Here is a 25075-nt window from a genome sequence, read left to right as displayed (position 1 = left end):
TTTGATTTCCACTCAATGGTAGGTATAGATATTTCTAAAACAAATAATCTTCCATCTGCATCTTCCACAGTTGGTAGTTTGGGCTATTAAATTTCTCGACCCTAAACGTACCATCTTCCACCATTTCTCCCACTTAAACCAAGAACCCTTCTCTCCTGGGAGTTTATCAGCCAAATAGAACGTGGCTTCTATACCAGTTGTTATAAATTAATTAACAGAGCAATGAAATACATAAAATATTATGGAAACACAAATACAAAAATGCATAAAACAAGAGAGACATAGATATACGCGGTTCACCAAATTTGGGCTACGTTCATAGAGAAATAACTAGTCCTTCCTTTTATATTATCCAGCAAAATGAAGAGATACAACCTACAACAGATCCATTGTAATTTCCTATTCACTCTCACACAACCTCCTCTCTCTCTCTCTCTCTTAGAATAATAACTCATAGCCACAATAAAATTCCCTCATATAAACCGAGGGTTTCCTTCTAGGGAAAAAACCCTAAATTAACATAACTTCTGCTGTCAGATCATTCACCTAATGAATGGCCTAGATTGACTACGAAATTACAATATTTTGCAAGGAAATTTTTCATTTATTTTTAGCTTTGGGGGTGCTTCCCCCAAATTCCCGCCAAGGGGGGGGGCCTTTAAAACTAGCCTTCACCCCCCCAGATCCCCCTGGCAGTTATCATACAAATAGTGTTTCCGCCCTGTTTAGGAAATGGGGTCCCATGTAGCTGAGACCTATTAACAAAGAAGATAATCAGGCTCCACACCCAACAATTTTGAGACCTACAACCACAACCACACCCATAGACCTTCTTCCATGTAGTTGTGAGGCTTATAAATGTAATGATAAGCTTGCTTCCATGCAGTTGGGGCTTAGACTCAGGGAAACCCTCTCTTCTAAGACAAAAACTTGTTGCAAACTAAGAATATTAGATATTTGTCTATTTATGTCAAAAATATTACTTCAACAGTAAATAATATTATGTAAAAATGATAAATATGTGTAGGGATCTTATGAAGAGATTCTCCCTTTTAATGACCAACCACTTTATTCATCATCATTCAAGTCATCAACATGTCTATCATAATATTTTCATGCATCAAAAGAACTGTTAGATCATAAAATCCAACTGTATCAGGTTCTAACACATATATTCATCATGGTCATAACATGTCAACATCAACTACTTGATCATCACATATGAACATTAAATCAAATTTTCATTAAGAGTTAGAGTCTTATGATTAGGATAACTGACAAGTGTATCGTCATACTTCAAGGATCATAATCACTTCTTTCACATTTATTCAATCATTAAGATAGGACATCCAATTTTACCATATGTCATAATTCCTAACCGAGGTCAATAAGAAGATCTTAAATATCAAACTTATTGTCACACTTTCATCATTAAGGTTACCATGATTATACAAACATTATCAATAGTATCAAACTGCTACAAATAATAATCAATGTTCCAGCCTTCTTTATAAGATCAAGAAATCCACTATGTCTAAGATACCAATATATCAAAAACCAACGTTTCTTAGTGGTTTCACCATGACTCAATACCAAATGCACTATCTTATCATAAGTACCATGAATCAAAATTATTTCATATGCATGCTGAGCCATTTCTGAAGGTGATACTCTCATCATACCTTAGATATTACCTTGCCATCCAATATTGAAGCTAAAACATAACATTGAAATAAAGCACCATTCATACCTTGTAGTATTCAAATACCTTTGACATAGGCAGCTATAGCACCTTGTCAACTTTTTACCATGTGCCTCTTTTCCTTTTCTAGTGCTATCTCTTCTCTTCCTATGCTACCCATGATCCTTAAGAAAGATCCACTTATCAGGAGGTTATAAGTATCTAAATACTCAAATATACATGCAAGAAGTATAAGTAATAATCAAAGAAATAAACTGAAACATGAATAAAATCACAAAGAGTTAATATAAATAAAAAAGTACTTATCTTGAACCAAATTTTGAGAGTCATTACCTTCCATTATCTATATGATAATGTTGCCTTAAATATTTTGACTTACTTCATCAACATCCAGGCTTAATAGAGACTATCCCATATAGGGCTACATGAAATCTGTCATAAGTTCTAGAACATCTTCACACTGATAATGCTAGATTGCATATCTCAAATATTTGTCATAATCCATGATTTCTTCCAAACCATAACCTCATATTATCCATCAAAACCTAACAATCAAATTGATAAGGGTTTCCTTCAAACCCTAGTATTCTTTTAGGTCTCCACCACCATCAAAGGTGTCTTCATATGGGTGATATTCAATGAATTTTCTTTATTCCACCTCTAATATCATGTTAATTTTTTTTAGGGCTATATTTTTATTTGCTCTGATAATTTCATTTCATAATTTACATATAGAATTCACCCCATAACATCATAAAATTATTAAGATTTACAACATTGTTTAGCAGCATATGCAATTATATAGAAAGAACAAAATTATCATCAATGAAGTGGAAGATAAAGGAAAAATAGAAGAAAAAAATTCACACATAGAGACACTAGGATTAGTTGGAGACCAAGGAAAAACCCATTATGGGAAAAACCCTTTAAAATTCTTCTTCTTATTAGATTTTCATTGAATGATTAAGCAAAATAGAGTACAATGATCCATATATTCAACCGTAATTCTATCCAACAAGATCAACTAAACAACATTCATGAGATGAACCCAAAAATGCTAATAATAAAAACCCTACTTTAGAAGCCTGCGATCAACTATCACTATTCGTGGTCAACTACCAAAGCTTTCTATCAATGAGCGAAATTTGCGGTCATTTGATAAACTAAACCTAGGTCCCAAACGCATGCAAAGAGTTATGTGTGTGCAACTTAAACCCTCCAACTGCATGCATAATCCTGCATGCTTGTAGTTATAGCCAAAAATTTCCTATTACAAGTCTATGGTTGTGAACCAAAACACTAGACATGGGTGCGAGCATCGGACCCTGTAATTTCAGACTTGTGCTAGCCAATCTCCATGAACTGCTTCAGACCTATGTGAGCCAAAACCAAAGAAAATAATATAACAATTATTGATGATCATGTCAAAATTAGGTTGAGGTCACTTGTATTTATATACTTCCAAGGGTGTCCAATTTTCTTTAGGGCCGACCTGATCAACTGTGCACATATGAGCTTTTAATTCAAAAATACACTTTCCCTTGTCCCAATTGAGCACTTCAATAGTCAAAATCGGTTCTCTTGAAAAGAGGAATCTCATCCAATGGTTGGAATTTGTCACTGATATGCCAAATTAACAATAATGTAAAACTTGGAGGATATAGAGAGAATATCTCATGTACTTTTCACTCAAAGTTTAGACCTTCATTCACTATAATTTTGGAAATATGATTTGAGGAAACTAGGATTTCTAAATGCTTGAGATTTTCTTCAAATATGTCAACTTGGAAATTTTTATATATATTTTATTATGGATGTTTCAGAATGTGATACTTGGAGGATATAAATATAAAATCACCATGTACCTAGGGTTCAAATTTTAGACCTTTTTCTCTACAATTCAAGGATATACTTTGAGGAAGTCAGTCTACTTGAATGATCCTAATATTTTCTTGAAATAGGTAAACTTCAAATTATCATTATAGATTTTCTTCTTGTATGTTTTAGATCATGAAAATTGGAGGATATAGATAGAAAATTTTCATATGCAAGTGTTTCAAATTTCAAAATTTGGTTCACTATAATTTCGTAGATACGATCTAAGGAAGTTAGGCTTCTTGAATTCTCTTGGAATTTGCTTCAAATAGGTCAAATTGGATTTTTTCTATAAATTTCCTTCTATGATGTTTTAGACTACATAATCTAGATGATCTAGAGAATATATCTCAATATACCTATGGTAGAAATTTTATATCTTGTTTCACTACAATTTTATATCTTGTTAGTGTTACTGAATTCTCTTGAAACATGCTTTAAACAGGTCAGCTTTAATTTTTTGCAATAAATTTATTTCTAAGATGTTTCAGATGATCAAATATGGGGGAGACAAAGAAGAGATATCAAGTTGTTTGTGGTACAAATTTTAAAACCATATTTACAAAATTGAATATGTGGCATGTTGTATAATTTTGATCTTAGGAAGAAATCAAAAGAAACAAGCTTTGGGAGAAGTAGACCTAGTGAAATAAGAAGCAACAAGCCGAGTTGGTAAAAGAAAAAGTAGCTAACATAAATTATGATGAAGCAAAGATACTCAGGGAAGTAGGTTGGTTACTATAAAGAAACATAGCGAATTGGTGTCTCCTATAGGTTAGTACTTAAAAATCCCCAGTGGGAATTTGTGTCTCATGTAGATTGGTGCTTGCAAATCAATAGACAGGACTGGGGTCTTCGTGTTACACAACCAGATCACAAAAACAAAAGAAAAATTAGATCAATGACTCGAAAATAAGCTTCTTCAAGGGAGAACCTCCTTTTACATCACATAAATGAACAATTCTTGGATGATTCAAATGACAAGACATCCTTGGTATATATATATATATATATATATATGAGTCTAAGGGGTCAAAATATAATAAGGGATACATAAAAATTATAATGTAAGGGTACAAAAATAAAAATAGTGGGATTCTATGGGGCACAACAATAACAATGTGGAATCTACACTAGTATTATAGGGACCTAAGATGCCCCTCTCATTCAAAAAAGTGTTGTCCTCAATGCATGAGTAGTTATGGACGCTTCTAAAAAAAATTCTCGTCCTCCCATGTTGTAGTAGATATGACCTGCAAATCTATTAAAATGAAAAATATTCCAAAGAAATGACACGATAGATGATACAACTTCATATCTTTATTAATATCAAAACCCTTAAGGTAGGGTAGCACCATACAACTACTCCTTAAGGAAGGAGATCACTCCACAAGCCATATGATTTTCAATACAATAATCTTTGAAATCCGCAATGGGGATTTCTCTAGCCTCTATATAGGCTTCATACATACAATACCATGGGTCTATAAATACCATACATCCAATACCATTGGCTTATCACATTATTTCCTAACTACTTATGGTTCCTTGCATAATGCGGGTTTAACCACTTTATTTATAAACTATGGCCCATTTATTTGTCATCCTTAATCATTACATCATATTATTCCCTTGGGTACGATCATTTGTACCCCATATTATCCCCCCTAGGTATACCACATTCCAGCCCCCTTAAACATGTTTCATCCCCAAAACATGAGAAAAACACAAATAATAATATCTACTCAAAAGAGTAGTCCATTGGTACCATGCACGTGCATCTAGCCATCCAGAGAAAGGTGAACACTCAATCTAGCTGGTGCTTCACTTTCTTGAGATGGAAGTTGTTGCTGGTGGTTCCTCTGCGTCGACGTGTTGTGGGTAGCCCGTTGCACCTCTCTATGTGTCGTCCAGGTGTTGTTGTCCTTGTTTCTAATTCTTTCCCCCTTCCTGATTATTGTTTAAAAAGGTGGTGCAGGTGGTGATATGTTGAAGTTTTAACTGATGGTGTATCTTTCTTCAATTTGCCACATAATGGAGTCTGAGTGGTAACTGGTATCTATTGTGGTACCTGCAGTTGTTTCTTATCTTCTAGCGTTAATTCCACCATAAAATACTCGTTTGATGTGTCATTTCCTATAGCATTTTCTGCTTGGGCCTCCTTGGACTCTACCTGTTTACTGATGGAAATATCCTACAATGTACTTTTTTTCTTTTTATACCAGAGCTTCAAGAATATATTATGCACATTAATATTGTTAGTACCAATAGATCCCATCCAAGGGTATCCCAAAAAAAAATCCACATGATCCATATCTAAAATATAAAACTCTAAATGCAACACGTACTCATCCATAGAAATATTTAAATCTTTATAAATTTGAACATCCTCATTATCCACCTGTGTGTTTTTCTAGAACTTGCAATTTTTTTTCCAAATCAACATTGATAAAATTATGCTTGCAACTAAGATTGATAGACACAATGATATTCTCTTTCTAAATACATCCATGAACTTGTAATAAGGAGATACCATCAAAAAATAACCCCTTCTGTTTCTCATTATCCTGTTTTCTAGCATGAGACCATTTGTCTAAAACGGTTTTTTCAATTTATTCATCAGGAAGGAGCCTCACTGACTTATCAAGTGAAAAGAACCATTTATCAGCCTCATGGCGCAACTCAATCCCTAGGGCCATTTTCCAATATTTTAATCGAGACTTTTTATATTGTATAAATTCTTCAATAGTGGGACCATCATCACATTGTGTAAAAATCATCTCAATAGAAGCCATGAAGTAGAAGGAGGCAAATTTAAAATGGCCATAACTTAGTAAATATGGCTTAGGATCTTTATTATAGTCTATTTTCAGAAATGGAATGACCATTCTGCTTCTTCCCATGCAATTGAAATCCTAAACTGGGCAATCTAGAAACTTAGACTCGCATTGCAACTATCTCCCAGTCACAATTTTTTTTGAAAAAGAGTTGATTTTAAATCAACGATATCTCCCTCATCCGGACTCCGATTCAACCAATTTTATTTTTTTTAATTTGGGGTATTTTTCAAGAGGATCTCATATCTTCAATTAGTTTCCCAAAATTTCTCACAAAAACTGCAAAAATTTATGGGATAGCCATCGTCCACAAATTTCCGTCAGAAACATTTATGCAAAACAATTGATGTTAAATCAACGATATCTCCCTCATCCTAACTCCAACTAGATTGATTTTATTTTGAAATAAGGTATTTTTTGCAAGGGATTTAGATCTGTTTTTTTTTTTCAAATTTATCACCAAATTTTTCAGATCTAATCTGCAAACTTTCCGCCCAAAAAATTCCTGTAAAAAAGAAAAAACAATCTCCCCACTTTTCCAATAAAGAGATTTGATCCCACTTGTAGTATATTTGACCTGAAAATATATTAAAATGAAAAATATTCCCAAGAAATAACATGATATACAATACAACTTTATATCTTTATTAATATCAAAACCCTTGAGGTAGGGTAACACCATACAACTACTCCTTAAGGAAGGAGATCACTCCACAAGCCATATGCTTTTCAATACAATAATCCTTAACATGATCAATGGGGATGTATCTAGCTTCTATATATGATTCATACATACATTACCATGGGTCATTACCATGGGTCTCTAAATACCATACATCCAATACCACGTGCTTATCACATTATTTCCTAACTAGTTGAGGACCCTTGCATAATGCGGGTTTAACCACTTTTTTTATAAACTATGGTTCATTTATTTATAATCCTTAATCATTATATCATATTATTCCCTTGGGTACCTTCCTCTGCACCCCATATTATATCCCCTAGGTATACTATACATGTGGAGTCTTCAACATGTAAGTTCTTCCATTTAATGAGATACTATGAAATTCATTTTTTTCGTAGCTACTATATTCTTGTTCTTGTGATTTCTTGAAGCTCCAATATGATTTTCCTTCCATTTCAAGTTTTGGTAATATAATTTGAATTGGAATATTGTCACCTATAACCTTCTTTAAGCATGAAACATGGAAAACTGGGTGTACTCATGAAGATGTTGGAAACTCCAAATTTTTTGCCATAGTACCAATATTTTGCAACACCTTGTAAGGGCCATAGTACATGGGTGATAATTTATTATCCTTCTTATATTTCTTGAGGGACATTTGTTTCTATGGTTTTAGTCATAAAATCACCGAATAAACCATATCAAAACTTCTGTCACTGTGTTGTTTATTTTCCTATTGTTTCACTCGATTTTGAACTAGAGTCAAAGTATCCTTTAAGAGTTTGAGACCTTGTTGTTGATGCTTTATGTGATCTTCCACTGCTTGAACCTTAGAATTGTCTTTTAATGATGATGTGATGGATGATGGGTGATATCCATAAAGCACCATAGATCGGGTCATTTTGCTGCGAGGGGTAACCACTTGATCCATTACATTTGTTTATCAAATACAAAGCAACGAAGATATCCTTCCAAAAATTTGTTCACTGTCTAAATTTTCCCATCAAATTGAGGACCTTAAGATAAGCTATGAGCTAATTGAGTATCAAGGAAAAAAATAATATTGTCAAAAAATTTCCAGTAAAAATGGGATCTCTATCACTTACAATAATCTTTAGGTTTCCATGTAGCTTTTGAATTGTTTCCATAAATGTAATAATAGAGTAATAACTTTGAAAGGATGAGATAGTGCACAAAAGTGTGCATGCTTGGTAAGTTTATCAACTACCACCATGATGCCACTCTTTCCTTCAGACTTGGGTAAACCTATGATAAAATCCATTGGGACCTCTTCCTAACATTGACTTGGAATGGCTAATGGTTGTAAAATACTCCGAGCCTTAATTGTATCAACTTTATTTTGATGGCAAACCAAATATTCTAGCACAAACTTATGAATATCCAATTTAAGTGCGTCCCAAAAAGATTCTTTCCTGGCCCTTTGATAATTTAAAAAAAATCTCGAGTTCTCTCCTATAGGAGAGGTTTGCAATTCCAAAAGAACCTTTTGTTTAAGTTGGGAGTTCTTACATAGATATAAGTGATCTTTGTACCACAGTGAATCCTATTTCCAAATAAATGAATCAGATGCACTGGGATCTTGCTGCAAGTTTTGAATGAGTGTCCATACCTCTTCATCATTATTCTATTCATCCCTTCATTAAGTTATCCAATCAAGTTGGATAATAGAAATGGAGCAAAACAATTCTTCCACATGCTCATCCCTTCTTGAGAGTTCATCAACAACAACATTTTTCTTCCCTTTTTTGTAGATAATTTCAAAGTCATAACCCAACAACTTTGTGACACATTTTTGCTACTCCTATGAATAATATTTGTTCCAAGAAGCATTTAAGACTACCATTATATGTTGTTACCTTGAAGTGTGTTTCCATTAGGTAAGGGTGTCATTTATTTAGTGCATGTAGTATTACTAACATTTCCTTCTTATAAATAGGTTTCTATAAATACCTTCTTGCATTAAAAAAACATGAATTCCATTTCTTGAGGCATCGAATTCCACAATAAAGGATTTTGTGAATTCTAGTGTAGCTAATATTGGATCTCAGTACATTTCCTCTGTAAGATGTTCAAAGGCCTTAGTTGTTTTTGGAGTCTGAAAAAATGTATCTTTCTTCAGTAATGTTGTTAGAGGTGTTTCTTGTTCCCATAATTCTTAACAAATTTGCGATAATACCCTATCAACCCGAGAAATCCTCAAAGATGAATTAAGGTTGTGGGGATTTTCCATTCCTTGATGGATATAATTTGTTAGGGTCTAAATTGACAGCCTCATGGGATACAATATGACCCAAATATTCTACTTCCTATACACCCAAGAAACATTTGGAGGATTTTGCATACAATTATTTCTCCTCTTATAGTCTAAGCACCCTTTCAACAAGTTGAACATGATATTTTCAAGACTTGCTATATATTAGTATATCATCGAAGAATACTAACACAAACTCTATAAGGAATGGTTTGAAAGTGGAATTCATCAAACCTTGAAATGTGGAAGGTTCATTAGTAAGGCCAAAAAGAATGACCAAAAAATAATAATGACCTTCATGATATCTAAATGTTTTTTTTTTTTTGGTCAGAATGTCTCCTTTATTCATTCTAATTTGATGATACCTTGAATGAAGATCCAACTTTGTGAAGTAAATTTCTCCATGTAGTTCATCCAACAAATCATCAACGATGGGAATAGGAAACTTATCTTTAATAATGTGATTGCTGAGCTCTCTATAATCCAAACACATACGCCATGATCCATCCTTCTTGTGCACCAATACTACTAGAAAAGAGAAATAACTTTGGGTAGGTTTAATTATACCTACTCTAGAATTTTTGAAACCATACATTCAATTTCACTTTTCTATGCATAAGGATATCTATAAGGTCTAATGTTTGGATAACACTTCTTGGAAGCAAGTGAATAGCGTGACCATGATTGTGAATAAGTAGGAGACCTTTTCGAGTCTCAAATATCTTGGAGTAATTTTCAAGGAATTTTTGGAGATATGGAGAGATGGATGACTTAGATGTTTGAACATATAGTGAGCATAATTGTGCAATTACCCCTCATTGTTCCTTATTCAAAAGATTTTTTATTCCATTAGGGATGATTATCTTATGAGGTTTCCCTGTGGAAACCCTTAATTCGATTTCCTTTCCTTCCAACAAACGTTTCAAGAAAAGTTCTTCAAAATTAAAAGCTATCATCCCCAAAGATTGCAATTATTGGACTAGAAATATAACATCCACACCACCCATTTGTTATAGACATATTTGGGCACTGCAACCTCAATCACATATGTCCATACACCAAGGGCTTCTAAGTCCCTAAAAGTGTTGTTTCATACCCTAAAGGAGCAAGGTCAGCTAATTAAATAATCTCCCAGAAGTTCTCTATGAAAAACTACTTAGAACTGGTCAAAGCAGGACGATACAGACTGCACAGTGCTAAAGGTGCGATGCATCTCACCTGCCACATCCAAAAAGTGCGATGCATACTAGAAAACCCTTCTATAGGGTGCGATGAGAGAGAGCAGACAAATGGCACAAGCAGTTTGCTAGGTGGAAACCCAGAGAATCTTCTAGAAACTACTCATTTGACACTTGCCTCTCTGAGTTTGCCCAGGGATGAGTAAGAGATCTAAAATCTCCATGTGGAAACAGGAAATATTAGAGAGATGACACTAATCAAAATCTCAGGAGTCAGAAGTTGACTCACCCCCATGCAAATATCTATAAATGGATCCCTGTTACACTAAAAAATGTCACCATGACTACTTACAGTTAGTATGGCTCAAATCAATAGTCATACTACCCTCTTAGGCAAGTCTTATGCCTCTGCTATCCATCTCAAACTCAAAGAAGAGAGAAAGTCTTGTAAAAAATGTGTTTATCTCTGGGGTCGCAGGTTCTCTCTAGCCTTACCTGCGGGGACGCTCACCATGTTCACAAAAGCTGCGTCCTTGGGCGCTCTGTATGTTAAGGGACAGGTGCGTCGTTCTGTAAAAGGCAAAATGCGCGAGTTTCATCTTAAAAAAGTTACTTGTGGTTACTTCTAGAACTTTCTAGAGGTCGGTTTGATGAAATGGATGCGCCTCCAGTTGGTTCATGTATCCCTATTAAGGAGGAACTTATCCCATCAATAAGGGAGCTATCCCACCCAAAGAGGGGGATTATCCCATTGATGGTGGACCTGAATAACCTCTTTACAGCACTATAAATAAAGACATTGAGCCAGAGGGAGGGGAGGTTGAAGCTATACATTTTCTTTGGGTAAATGCTGCAGGAATTAGGACTCCCATTTAGAACCTTGTGAGGAGAGATTGTCTTTGCTTGATTCTACTTGGAAGTGGGTGAGCTTTGTCAAAGTAGAGGAAAACCCTTGATGGACCCTGGGAGGAACTTGCACAACACCAAGGCCAGGTTGTAAGAGTTTCTTTGTTTCGTTATTAATACAAACTGGTTCATTTTTCTCAATAGCTTGTGTTAATGAGTTATTTCATGTGTTCCTTGGTCTGCATGTTGAATATATGTTTTATTATATGAAATGCAAGTGCTTGGTAATTGTTTGATTGTTTGTGGTTGCAAGAATTTATGTGAAGGAGGAGCTCATCCGGATCGGCAAGGACGGACTACAACAACAGCGTTTTGGAATAAGGTAAGCCTAAACACTTGTAGTTTTCATGTTTTAAAAGGTGTATTTAGAGAAAGATCGCTCCATTTTGTCTTGTTTGTCGCTAGAGAGTTTAGACTCCTAGGGAGGTCAATTGTGTCCGCACAAATGACTTTTTCCGCCACGACAAATTGGCGACTCCACTGGGGATTCCATTAATGTGAAAGTCTTTTCCTTTGTGTGAACTTTGCTCTGAGAAAATCATTTTTATTTTCTGGTTTTTGACTGTGAGAATTAGTATTTGGGTGGCTTAGCTTTAGATTTAGTTAGATTTGGTTTTTCTTAACTTTTCCAGAAGGACGCACCCTCTGAGTACTGCACAGTGTGTCTTTGGACGCGCTGTTGCCGTTTGCACAGAGCGGGCCCGCGCCTGTTCTAACGGGTTGCCTGCGTCTTCCTGTAAAAATTTAGGAAAACTCCATTTTTGCTTTAATTGCTTTTAGATTTTGTTTTTTCTTAGTGTTTTTTGCCCAGATCCTTTAGTACCCTGTCAAAAATTTTCACCTGAACTTGTTTCATTAGCATTCCTGCTTTTAGCTTTCATCAATTGGGTGTTTTGAGTCTCTTTTTTGAGAAATTCTTAATTTGATTTCCTTTGGTCATTACTTGGAGGTTTCTCTCAGTCTTTTCACAATTTTGCATCTTTTTGCTTTTGTTTTTGCAAAAAAAATTCCCCCTCATTCGCCGGGGGGGCTAAATTGTGTATGAGTGTTAATCGCCTTTGAGTGTTTTTATGTTTTGATCTTTGGAACTCTCACCCAATTTTCTCGACTTGCACTTGATTGGTTCTTAGATTACATTAGAATCATCTTGTGTTTGAGAATTCTCTTGCATAGATCACATTTGCATAATTAGAGTTCTCAGTTTCAGAATATGAATGAAAAATGTGCATAGATTACATTTGCATACTTTTCATGTGAATTGTGCATAGATTACAATTGCATAGTTTACATTCTGAAAAATCAATTGTAGATTTAGATCAGCTTTCTTTGATTTGAATTTACACAAAAATAAAAATAAAAAAGAGTTTGGAATTGATTTGCATTAGTTTTTCTTGATCAAATTAGTGCATTAGAGAATTTGTTACATTTTCTCTTAGTGATCAATTTTTTGCATTGTTGGAAGTGAATGGAAACTCTCTCCTTACTTTAGTTAGGATTCATCGAATTGAAAAGATTACATTATCATATTCGATTGCATTCAGTTGAGTCGGGTCATAACACCATTGGTTTCATCTCCATTTACCCATTTGAGTAATAACAGCCTTAATAACACAACGCTTAATTAAAATTCATCTAGTAATTTTTACATTTCTAGGGCTCTGAAACACCAACATAGCTTAGGCTAGGGTCTTGGAGTAGGTGAGTACTTAACTCTCCAAGACTACAAAACCAAACAGATAGTTTATCTTGAGTAGAATAAATCCAATTGTTTCAATTACACTCTGGGAAAGCTCCTCTTAAAGGAGAAGCACGAGCTCGTGTCCGAACCAGTGAGGGGATCAATCCTCCCTCGTTGGGAATGACGCCAGACAGTACGTATTACAAACGGTAAACCTCGGATTAACCATTGTCGAGGAGCCAGGGGTCACTTATCGGTAAACCTTGGATTACTGTCAAGGAGCCGGTAAGGGGATTGAGCTTGCTACTCTGCCCTTGCGTGCTGTCGGAGTTTAGACTGTTCCCCCAGGTGTACTTGTGGCCATTGGTAACCTTAGTGACCGTAATCTTAGGATTCTACCCAAGGTGACGGTGGAGGGAAGATCCCACTGTACCTGGAGCAGACGTCGGTTATACTCACTTGGATTTTCTGGGGGGTTCACTTCACTCGAGACGGTTAAAGTGGAGGAACTTGGTCCAGTCTATTCATTAAGCAGGTTGCCAGGGTAACTGTTCCACCCACCACTTCTGTACTGAATTCGGCGATGTTGGGCTTCATCACCAACTAGTGTTTTCGGTCCGGAAGGCTACTGTTTGTGCATGGTTTGACTCCTAGATTTGATAGCGCGTGTTAATTTGTTTGTTTTTACTTTTAGAGACCATAGGTGTGAATTGTGAATTGTTAATTTTAGTTTTAAATTGTTAATAAAATTCACTGAAGTTGAATATAATGGCAAATGTTCCGGAATTTATCAACCTAGGAACCCCTCCTAATGAGAATCCTAGTACTTTTCCTTACTTTGGAAATGTTGGTCCTCCTTATATGGCTACTTTGTCATTACCTGGATTTACAATAGGATTACCGATATGGTTATTTTCAACTTCGTTGGCCCAAAATACTCCAATTGTTCCACCTCAACCGGATGCTTCACCTCAACAGAGTTTACCATCTCAACATCACCAACCTTCTATTGACCCTTTACCTTCTTCGCCTAATTTTTCTTCCTCCATTTCTTCCTCTTCGCCTGGTAAAAGCCTTGATGCTAGTAACCAGGAGGCTAAGAAGAAGAAGAAAGGGAAGAAGAAGAAGAAGAAGAAGAATAAGCTAGATAAGAAAGAAGTCAACCAACCAACCACGGCTGTAAGTGTTAGTTGTGTTGAGGAAAATTCCGACATGCACCGTAAACCCAAATACCCTTGCAGGCTTTGTAAGGGTGACCACTTCCTTGTCAATTGTCCTGGTATTCCAAAGGTCCTGGAAGTATGGTCAGAAAAATCCCATCAACTTTCCATTGATCCATCAACCAGTGATAGTCAGGTTCCTGGGAAAAAGGGTAAAGTTAGGTTTCCTTGTAAGTTATGCAAAGGGAGTCATCAAACTCACATTTTCCCTCACATGGATGAAGCCTCAACATTGTTGGAAAAACTTACTGTTCCACAGCAAGAATTTCCAACTGGTTACCGTAAACTTTCTCCCAACCTACCGTCAACTGACGGAGTGATTGATCTAAATTCAAGTACAGTCGATCACACTCTTCCATTGGAGAGTGAAACTCATGTCACTCAGGTTGATGATCCATTATTTGATCAAATGGTCGATTCAATTTCACATTCGGTCGGTCACACTCTCCCTTTCGAGAGTAAATTTCCTACCGCTGAGGTTCTTCTTGTTACATCAGATTCTTCTATGCCGGGGGGCATTTCACCTGTTTCTACAAAACCCCCTCCAAGTACTGAGGTCTTTTCCTTTGATTGGAATAGACTGACAGAACCTCGTCTTCCTTCCTCCATCCCTTTCCAAATCATTGTCAAGGCGGGTGGTAGGGACATACATCGTACTCAGGTAGATGAAGGTGCTTCTGTTAGTATTTTATCCTCAACTGTTTGGAAAGCTTTGGGTTCCCCTCAGCTTGCGCCTATTACGCAGAATCTGAAAGCTTTTAACAGAACCATTAGTGAACCTTTAGGGATCCTTCCTAAGTTTTCTATTACCTTGGAAGGTAAAACTGTCTGTATTGATCTTATGGTAGTTCGAGGTCCCTTGGATTTCAATTTACTCCTCGGTCGAGACTATGTTTATGCAATGAAAGCTGTCGTATCAACACTCTTTCGCGTGATGTCTTTCCCTCACAATGGCAGTATTGTGACTGTAGACCAGCTTTCGTTCCCTAGTCTTGTTTCGACTACCAATAATATGACACCCCTAACTGTTCCTGATTCTAAAGTGGTATCTACCCTGCCACGGGTTAATTATGTGGCAATTGATCCCATGTTTTCAGTTACCAATGTAAGTGAGCCTCTCACTGTTGATTTAGATCCGGTAATTGACATGGAAAACTCTATGGGATTACTTGAACACGATGTTCTTATCCCTTTTGAGTCCCTTGACATGTGTTCCTTCCAAAGAACTGTTCTTCCTTCTGATGAAGATCTCTTGGAAGCCATGATCAAGGTGTGTCCATTGACATGTCTTTCTTCCAGTTAGAAGCCATGCTCAGTGTGTCTGAGGAAAGTTCCTTTTACTGTGTCAACCTCGTTAAAAAATGAATCAGTTGATGAGGATAGTTCTTTTACTGAGTCAACCTCATTAAAAAATGAATCAAGTAGGTTTTAGGATATGTAGGTAGATTGTAGAAAGTAAGTGTGTGTGAGGATAGTTCCTGTTACTGAGTCAACCTCGTTAAAAAATGAATCAGGTATGAGGATAGTTCCTGTTACTGAGTCAACCTCGTTAAAAAATGAATCAGGTATGAGGATAGTTCCTGTTACTGAGTCAACCTCGTTAAAAAATGAATCAGGTGTGAGGATAGTTCCCTTTTCTTGTGTCAACCTCTTTTAAAAATGAAACAACTCCCTTTTCAAGTTAAATATTGAAGTAAACCTTCATTTCATCCAGCCGGTTGAATGCAATGAAGCCTGGGGGGCATGTACCTCGCTTTGCATCATTATGCTAGGGGCATGCGAACTTTTTGAGCATAGTTCCTTGTCTTGTGTCAAGCTCGTTAAAAAATGAAACAAGGGTAGGTTAAGTAGGTAGATTCTAGATAGTAGTCATGAGCATAGTTCCTTATCTTGTGTCAAGCTCGTTTAAAAAATGAAACAAGGGTTTTGAGGATGGTTCTTTTCTTGTGTCAACCTCCTTAAAAATGAAACAACCCCCTTTTCAAGTTAAATATTGAAAGTAAACCTTCATTTCATCCAGCCAGTTGAATGCAATGAAGCCTGGGGGGCATGTACCTCACTTTGCATCATTATGCTGGGGGCATGCGAACTTTTTGAGCATAGTTCCTTATCCCTGAGTCAACCTCGTTTAAAAAATGAATCAGGTGTGAGGATAGTTCCTTTTACTGAGTCAACCTCGTTAAAAAATGAATCAGTTGATGAGGATAGTTCTTTTACTGAGTCAACCTCATTAAAAAATGAATCAGCTAGATTTTAGGCTATATAGATTGTAGAAAGTAGGATTTTGAGGATAGTTCCTGTTACTGAGTCAACCTCGTTAAAAAAATGAATCAGGTATGAGGATAGTTCCTATTACTGAGTCAACCTCGTTAAAAAATGAATCAGGTATGAGGATAGTTTTTTCTTGTATCAACCTCGTTAAAAAATGAATCAGGTATGAGGATAGTTCTTTTACTGAGTCAACCTCATTAAAAAATGAATCAGCTAGATTTTAGAGTTTTTGTTAGGTCGATTATAAAAGCAGGGTTGTGAGGAAAGTTCCTTTTACTGTGTCAACCTCATTAGAAAATGAATCAGTGTGTGTGAGGATAGTTCCTGTTACTGAGTCAACCTCGTTAAAAAAAGAATCAGGAGCGAGGACAATTCCTGTTACTGAGTCAACCTCGTTAAAAAATGAATCAGGTATGAGGATAGTTCCTGTTACTGAGTCAACCTCGTTAACAAATGAATCAGGTATGAGGATAGTTCTTTTCTTGTGTCAACCTCGTTAAAAATGAAACAACTCCCTTTTCAAGTCAAGTCTTTCCAAGATCTTGAAAGTAAAGCTTCATTCCATCCACCTCATTGAATGCAATGAAGCTTGGGGGGCATGTACCTTGGTTTGCATCTTTATGCTGGGGGCATGTGAACTTATAACAAGCATAGTTTTTCGTTTCAAGCTTGCATAAACATGAAATTGAATCCGAGCATAGTTCTTTTCATGTGTCAAGCTCGTTAAAAAATGAAACAAATCCTCCTCTAATTGAGTCGAGAGTTTGACTAGACCTCATAGATGTTAGATTGTACGTTTAGGTTAGTTATTTCAGTTTTTGCATAATTTTCTTACAGTTTTAGGTCGAATCTTTCAAATGATCTCGTTCATGAACCTTCATTTCATCCAACTGGTTGAATGAAATGAAGCTGGGGGGCATGCGCTCTAGCAATCATGCTTAGGGGGCATCAAGCACAGTTTTCTCTCTGTTTCGAGCTTGTGAAAAAATGAAACTACTTTGAAGCATAGTTTTTCTCTGTTTCAAGCTTTTGTAAAAATGAAACCTATTTCGAGTCAATTTCAGTTATTTTCAAGACTTGTTAAACTCATGAAAATGCCGAGTTCTTTCCGTCTTTTCCTTCTCGTAAATTAAATTGAAAGTCGGCCATATGAGTACATTTTTATCATTTTTTCGAACTCATTAAAACTTACGAAAAATTGAAAACCATGAGTACATTTTTATCCCTTTTTCGAACTCGTTAAAACTTACGAAAAAGTGAAAACTATGAGTACATTTTTATCCCTTTTTCGAACTCGTTAAAATTTACGAAAAAGTGAAACCTTGGAGTTCTCTTTTAAGCCCTTTTTCAGACTCCTAAAACATGAAAAGATTGCTGAGCGTTTCTTTTACACTCGTTAAAACGGAATTAAAAGACGGTCCCCTTATAGCCCTTTTCTGACCGTAAAATCAGGAAAAGATTGCCGGGTTTTTGTCGTTTCAAACTCGATACTGGAAATAAAACGACGTGTCCTTGATCGCTTTTTACTTTTCAGGTCAGTGGCACTAATTATGAAAGTACTCCTTGGTCGCAAGATCAAGCGGTTCCCCCAGGTATTATTTTATACTTTTTCGGGCTTGAGGGACACAAATCTACGAAAAAGTTCAACTTGGAGTCTTCCTAAGTTTTTCAGACTCTCTAAAATTGAAAAACACCGAGTTTCTCCTATACTGGGCTCGTTAAACATTTCACAGTAAAGGACCTGTTCAATTACAAACAGGAACGAACCACTCCTTCCTAGGGTTTGAATCAAAACTAGGTTGGACTCATCCGAAGGATGAGCTTATAATCAAGCATATGTTATCCTCCTCAAGCTTGTTAAAAATAAAGAGGTACTTGCCAGAAATGGTGGGGGAAAAGAGAGAAGAATGAACCTGTTTGTTACCTTTTGTCTCAAAAGAAACTTTATTACCACTCTTGAACATGACACTTTTCATTCACTTGGGTTGGGAAATCTTTTACCTCACAGTTGATCAAACCACTTTGAAAGTCTTTAACCGGGTTCCGGGGATTAACTTGGAGTTATTCGTCACCAAGCCATCTGTCGTGTCGTTATGTGTTCAAGAGGTCTGCAAGCAAAACTTTCATCTGCAAAATACTTGTCATCCATTTGACCATCCCTGAGTCAGTCCTTACAGCAACATTTCTTCAACTTGAACAATGATTTCGTGTTGCAGGCTTGCCTGCAACGGGTCGCTTTCTATCGACATCGACACATTATCTAGAAAGATGACTTAGGAATCGACAGTACCTGGAAGTCTGCATGCATCAATGGCAGGTTTCTCGCCTTTGACGTCAGTTTACATCATTGACTTTCGATCAAAGGATTCCGTGAAGTGTTCGACATCAAAACATCTATTCACATTTCACGGGTTGTGCTTGGTACTTTGAGAACCATTGACATTACTGGTGGTCTCTCTCACGCTTGTTAACAGTTTACATCATCGACTGGTAATCAAGTGGTTTCTAACATGTTCGACATCAAATCATTTAATCACATGGCTAGAATCGTACCAATTCGGGAAGTAGAAGTGAAGACCCTGGATCTAGTTTCTACCATCCAGGCTGCGAGGAGTTTTGTATTCATTATCTATGTAGACTAATCATAAACAGATGGCTGCGTCCATACTGTGTCTACAAAAGTCTATAAAAAATGATGTACTGCAAGATCATTCCTGTATCAGAATAGTTAGTCCATTAGTTAAAGTTTTGAATCTGAGTATGGGAATGCCTACCTCAGTGATGATATAATCTTATACATGTATTTTGTGTTGAAAATTGCAGGTTCCAACCAGGTCATCCACACGACAATCCTTGAAATGATAAAGCGCTTCACCCTTCCTAGAATTACAAAACCCTAATCTATTCCAGGCTTCGCACTTTAGGGGGCAATCTGTTACACTAAAAAATGTCACCATGACTACTTACAGTTAGTATGGCTCAAATCAACAGTCATACTACCCTCTTAGGCAAGTCTTATGCCTCTGCTATCCATCTCAAACTCAAAGAAGAGAGAAAGTCTTGTAAAAAATGTGTTTATCTCTGGGGTCGCAGGTTCTCTCTAGCCTTACCTGCGGGGACGCTCACCATGTTCACAAAAGCTGCGTCCTTGGGCGCTCTGTATGTTAAGGGACAGGTGCGTCCTTCTGTAAAAGGCAAAATGCGCGAGTTTCATCTTAAAAAAGTTACTTGTGGTTACTTCTAGAACTTTCTAGAGGTCGGTTTGATGAAATGGATGCGCCTCCAGTTGGTTCATGTATCCCTATTAAGGAGGAACTTATCCCATCAATAAGGGAGCTATCCCACCCAAAGAGGGGGATTATCCCATTGATGGTGGACCTGAATAACCTCTTTACAGCACTATAAATAAAGACATTGAGCCAGAGGGAGGGGAGGTTGAAGCTATACATTTTCTTTGGGTAAATGCTACAGGAATTAGGACTCCCATTTAGAACCTTGTGAGGAGAGATTGTCTTTGCTTGATTCTACTTGGAAGTGGGTGAGCTTTGTCAAAGTAGAGGAAAACCCTTGATGGACCCTGGGAGGAACTTGCACAACACCAAGGCCAGGTTGTAAGAGTTTCTTTGTTTCGTTATTAATACAAACTGGTTCATTTTTCTCAATAGCTTGTGTTAATGAGTTATTTCATGTGTTCCTTGGTCTGCATGTTGAATATATGTTTTATTATATGAAATGCAAGTGCTTGGTAATTGTTTGATTGTTTGTGGTTGCAGGAATTTATGTGAAGGAGGAGCTCATCCGGATCGGCAAGGACGGACTACAACAACAGCGTTTTGGAATAAGGTAAGCCTAAACACTTGTAGTTTTCATGTTTTAAAAGGTGTATTTAGAGAAAGATCGCTCCATTTTGTCTTGTTTGTCACTAGAGAGTTTAGACTCCTAGGGAGGTCAGTTGTGTCCGCACAAACGACTTTTTCCGCCACGACAATCCCTCATCTAAGAGATCCAGAGGTTGGAATTGGGTAATTTGCAAAGAAGTGCTACTGGTTTCTCTTTGAAGATATTGTTGGGTGATCTTGCTTTATGCGAGGTGAAGAGGGCTTTCAAGCTGGGAGGATGGTGCTGGGTTAGACCAAGTGGTTGTAATCCTCTCTTCTATGACTTTTACTAATAAAGCTATTTGGCTTTTCCTCCATATTCTTGTGTATCTTTGAACATTGTGTTGTTATATGCATTTATATGGTTAATATATATCTGATCCTATATTGTTTATAGTGAAATATCTCTATGCTTTGATGGTATTATGCTACTGTGAATCTACAGGTGCTCTTTGAAGCTGGAAAAGTAAGGAAGAAGTGGCGAGATTCTGTCAAAGGGGAAAGGAAACAAGCAAGGAGCCAAGTGGAAGATTGAGGTTGGTACTCTTTGCTTCTTTCTCATATCTCTCTCGTAAAGGAAAAACAAGTGACTTTAATCTGTTTGTTTCTAAGATAGCTACCCGTCTTAGTGGGACTAGCAGCTCTGAATAGACACTAGATTTCCCAATAACAAAATGGAAACTCCGCTAGGGAGAGATTAGTTTGATCGATTGTCTCTATTTGTTTGATTCATAAACCACAGACGGAGCCTGAAGTTAAGCCAGCTAGCCTTCGAACTGCATTTGCTATGCAAGTGCAAAGTAGGTCAACGCTACTTCAGTCAATCTCCGGGTTTGTTTATGAACTGAACAATTGACTTGAAAACATCCTAAGTGCCCTAGAGGTAGCTTGAGTAACCTCATTAGATCAGTCCTATACTTTGTAGTTACTGACTATCATTTGCTCGGCCTAAATCCCTGAACTAAACTGCAAACTGTGACCAAAACCAAGTTAAAGTCTCGTTCCTTGACCATCGCACCCTCTCCTTTAGGGAATTTGGATGCATCGCACCTCCCGTATGCAATAGGTGGGATGCATCCCTGTTTCCCTGTGTTGCAGGTGCAATGATCAGACAAGACTAGATCTGCCTCCAGATTTTGGTTTTTCCTTCACTGTCTTCAATTTTATTCAGGAGTTTTTGTTGTCTGTGATCAGTAGACCACTGTTGAAACCCCCTTCTTTACACCATCAAACCTCTATTGTACAAAGAATTGTGAATGTTTTTTATGTATTGTGCGCCATTTACAAATCTTTTTTTCAAAATAGTAGCTTAATTGAACTGTCATCTCTTGCTTTGGAAGTGTCGCAAGTGTCATTTTCAGTCAAAGAAAAGAATCCTATTGTTCTTGATAGTCGATTATACTGTTACTCTTGTATTTGATCTGAATTAGTAGTATTTCAAGTGTCGAAAGCAGTTTTCAGTTCAAAATCGTAAAAGTGTCGTCTTGTCTCCTTTTCGTTTTTTGAAAAGAAAATCATTACTACTGTCGCTTTGAAAGAAGGAATAGTTCAGATTTGTGCTTAGCATTCTTTTTGTCATTCACACATTAAGAAAGTGGAAAACAAATACATGCACATGCATTTTCATTTAGACTGCTTGTTGATTTTGATTTAGGATAATGCATCTAATGTGTGCTCTCTGCTCTATGTTGAAAGGATTTCATTTCTCTTTCCTTAGTAGCTAGGATTTTCATTGCAAAAAGAAGATTAAACAACTGTTTATCATCTTAGATTGCATTTTAGGAATTGTATATCTACATCACGCGGTGAACTTGAGAGGAAAATTTCTTAAGAAAGATCAACTGTAAAATAAATTTAATGAACATAAAAATGCTTTGGAACCTAATGCACAACATCTAGAAGTCTAGGTTAGAGACGTATTCTGGCATCGTAAAGCCTGGTAACTATCGCTTTCATCGTAGGTTGGGTGATTCCTCCTCTTTGAGATGATAAGTGCCAGTACGGAATTGTGCTCCCATGTACCATCGAATATATATTGGGAGACCACAATAGGCTATATCCTTTATCCTTAGGAAGCCGTGTCTACTACCCTATCAATCGAAATGCATTGAACACATCATTCAGGAAGATTGACTGTCGTATCGTAAAAATTATTCTGCAGTTTTGCGATTGGTTTGGTAATCCCTCTGTCTAGATTTCCAGAGCAGTCTCTTTTGTTCCTTTTCAGACTCCTTAAAGGAAAAGGTCCATTTGAGCACTTGTCACTTCAGGCTCATTAAAAATCGAAGGCGACTAGAGTCATCTTTAGCTTTTTCTCAACTCTTAAAAGTTGAGAAAGCAAGTTGTGTCAAAGTGTCTAAAATTTATTTTAATCAGAATAACATCATTGTTCCTTCGTTGGTCTTAGGTTGAGAGAATGGAGTCCACCAACCAAGGATTTCCCCTTGGGGGAAGTCCTAGTCCTTTCTCCTCTTGGGGAGATGTTGTTTCACCTCATATGGCCACATTGTCCCTTCCAAGACTGACAATTGGCCTACCGGTATGGATTTTCTCGACCTCTATCGTTCAAAGAACCGTAATTCCTGAACAATCGAATCAACAACTAGATGATACCAGAGTTTACCCCCAACCTTCTACTTTGTTTGTCTCTCCCTCTCCTTCTTCCTCTTCGCTTGGTAAAGATAGTAAAACTAAAAACCAAGTAACTGAGAAGAAGAAGAAGGGGAAGGAGGAGAAGAAGAAGGAGCCAATGACGAAAAGGGGCAACCGTGCATTGTCTAGTTAAAATCCACACACTGCACCGTCCAAACCTAAATCTCCATGTGTCATCTGCAAAGGAGACCACTATCACCGAGATTGTCCTTGAATCCCACAGATTCTAAGGGACTGGTCTCCCCTCTTGCACAATCCGGTGTCGTCAACCTCTGACGATCATGTTGAAAGTACACCGTCAACTAGTGAAAGCGAAGTCACTGGACAAAAAGGAAAATCTAAATTTCCCTGCAGACTGTGTGAAGGCAACCATGCCCTCCATTGTTGTCCCTTCCTAGACGAAGCTAAAAGAGTCTTGGATAATCGTCCTATATCACCACAGGAACTCCCTCCTGGGTACAAGAAACTCTTGCCGAATCCATTGCTAGTTGAAAATGCAACTGACCCACCTTTGGAGTCGGTCGAAGCACCTATCATTGAGGATAAACCCTCTGAGTCCACATTGGACCAAAGTCAACAGGCCGAGACAACAGTCGACCCCATCTTGACTTCAGAAGATTTACCTTTAGATGATACAGTCACCGAAGAGAATGAGAACGACACCGTTCAAATTCCTTTCGTAAACATAGACTCCGATGAACATGGGGGCAATATGCCCATTCCTTTATTGTAGGAAGGAAGTTCATCAGAGTTGTATCTGACCGTTTATTTGGTCCCACCTCCAAGCAACCTAGTTGTTTCCTTCGATTGGAATCTACTAGGCAGACCCCGTTTACCATCTAATGTACCATTTCGAATCATAGTGCAAACTTACAAAATGGTCATGGTTGGTACCATAATAGATGAAGGGGCTTCTGTGAGTATCCTTTCCTCAACTTCTTGGAAAGCGCTTGGTTCACCATTGCTTTTGCCTGAGATGTGATATCTGACAGGCTTCAATAAAGGAACCAGTCGGCCGTTAGGGATCCTTCCAACTTTGCCTATAACTTTAAGAAGGAAAATTGTTTATCTGAATGTAATGGTAGTCTAAGGGCCTTTAGATTACAATCTGCTCCTTGGGCACGACTACATTTATAACATGGGAGCCATCATCTCCTCACTCTTTCATTCCCTAGTTCACACATAGCTAATAGTCAAATTCCATTCCTAACAGGTCTTTTTGCACAAGGAATGTCTCATCAATCTCCAGTCCGTCCACCTGATGAGCGTGAGTGATTCGGTGGTCAAGGCTGAAACCCAGGGGGCATGCACCCTGGCCTGCTTCGGCAGGAAAACTTCAGGTATAGGGTAGGTTTCTGCAGAGGATATATGACTGGTTTGACACACCCATCCGTTTAGGAAAATGGGATTAGACCGGAATAAGATACCTCTATTAGAAGGTAGGCCTTTCCCGATAGAACAAATGTTTTGTCTACAAATTGAAGGGTAACCTGAAAAGGTAGGCCTTTCCCGATAGAACAAGTGTTTTGTCTGCAAATTGAGGGGTAACCTTGGAAACTCTACTTCGCTATACCTGGGGCCATGCAAAATTTTTGTGTGAAAGTGAAAAGCGACCATTTATTTTCTTAGTTTATAGGTTCTTAACCCTTTGAACTCATAGGATTGGTCATTCCTAGCTTACATAATGAAAGGAGTCAGAGCATAATTTCGAATGGTGCAAGCTCCCTAAAAAATGAACCTATTGATGAGACATCCTTGTTATACGACTGGCACAAGCAGTTCTACGCGAAGTTCAAGCTCATTAAAAATTAAACCTAGCAATGAGCATATGTTCCACCAGAGTTTAAGCTCATTAAAAAATGAACCCACCTCCAGTAAATAACCATTGTGAATGCTTTATCATCAGCTTTTGAGCCTT

This window comes from Pinus tabuliformis, chromosome Q, assembly GCF_031772625.1.
Source record: "Pinus tabuliformis cultivar Carrire ecotype Pingquan chromosome Q, CPIR1, whole genome shotgun sequence".
In the NCBI taxonomy this organism is placed as follows: domain Eukaryota; kingdom Viridiplantae; phylum Streptophyta; class Pinopsida; order Pinales; family Pinaceae; genus Pinus; species Pinus tabuliformis.
The sequence above is the reverse complement of the archived record's forward strand: the minus strand, read 5'-3'. Positions refer to the sequence as shown.